This window comes from Octopus bimaculoides, chromosome 24, assembly GCF_001194135.2.
Source record: "Octopus bimaculoides isolate UCB-OBI-ISO-001 chromosome 24, ASM119413v2, whole genome shotgun sequence".
Taxonomy (NCBI): Eukaryota; Metazoa; Mollusca; class Cephalopoda; order Octopoda; family Octopodidae; genus Octopus; species Octopus bimaculoides.
In genome coordinates, this window is record NC_069004.1 from 35,895,221 (window position 1) to 35,896,925 (window position 1,705).

Sequence of the window (1,705 nt, forward strand, 5' to 3'; positions counted from 1 at the left end):
TAATACAGCTGATACTGAAGATGCTGTTTCTCATCAAATGGCATTCCATTCCAATAATTTCTTAGCCAGACATGAAGGTTTCAATCTTGACCGCTTCGGGAAAACTTTCAGTTTCCACGAGGGCAAAATGAAGCAACAACTGCGGAAGGACATAGCAGAAGTTGAAAATCAAAGACACTGGTTCGAATCTTTTCCTTATCCAGATTGGAGAAAATCAATTGGGGGCGGACTTCTGGACGAGATTCATAGATCAACGAACAACTGGGACATTGGCGGTTTTAGGAACCATCCTCGAAAGCAGTGGGCATCAAAGTCCTCCATTCCGGTGGTAACAATCCCTAGAGCAAATCCTAAGCAGATATCGTACACAGCACGATATCGGTACAGGTTCGGTATCTACCCGGGGTACACTGATTACAAACCGAACATCGACAGCCACAAAGTTTATTACGAGTATGACCCCCACTACCAGACCGCACCGAATACTTTTCTACCTTTCCGAACCTATCAGTAAAACTATTCAACCTGTAAATAACACCGTAAGCTCAACAACACTATGACTAATAATTATATATATAAATGATCGTGGGTAGGGCCAAATTAATGCGAAGTAAATCACAAGAAAACAAATATATGAATTAATGTAGATTTACCTTGTATCCAATATTTCGGGGCTATGACCCCATTTTCACACACACGCACATCACCAACATTCGTTAACTTCTTGAAAATAAGGTCACAACCCCGAAATATTGAATACAAGTCTATATCAATTTATATATTTGTTTTCTTGTGATTTACCTTGCATTTACTTCGCATTGTTTTGGCCTTACCCACAATCCTTTATACAATATATTCTACACAATGCTCCACAGTAACTATTCCATTATGATATATATATATATATATATATATATATATATATATAAACATCAGTAAGATTTATTTATTATAATCATAAGAATAGCTAAATAAAACTCCACTCTTACAGCTGTTTCTACTTGGGGGGTCCAGAATGCTAAAGTTGACATCTGATACAAAAATTGAACTCCAAAGCTTCATCAGATGGTAAGGATAAAAGGTATTGAGGAAGGATAAAGATAAACGTTATAGGGTGGGGTAAATGGGATTATCTTTATAACAGGGATCATGAGTTAAAAACTAAAAACTACGTCATAGAATAGTAATAAAATTTAGTTATGGTAAACAGAGTTGGGAATCATTACGTAATTAGATCAATAAAGAAATAATTTAGGTATAAATGAAGTGCGATGTTATTTTGACTAACAAAAGACTGTCATCATAATACCCCTATCAAAAGTGGGGTAAGACCAATGTCCATCCTACAACGCAAATGGTCAGCTAATATTTAAAAGCAATACCGTTCTATTGGTTCTAATCAATAAAATACAAAATAAATTTAAGAAAAATTCAAGGAATTTTAAGAAATAAAAATAAACATGTACGGAAAGGATTTGTTATTATGTTATGAATACGTCTAAAAGAATTTTCTAATTGAAAACAATAATTTTCTAATTGAAAATTATTTTCATTTTTGTGAATTATATGTGAAAGGAGGAAACTGAGCAAAACAGCTATTAAAATATAGGGAAAACTGTTGGTTTTACCAGAAACTCTTTATAGACAACTCTTCTGCTCTTCAGAGATATAAAGTTTTAGAAATGTATAATTTATCGAATGTTTT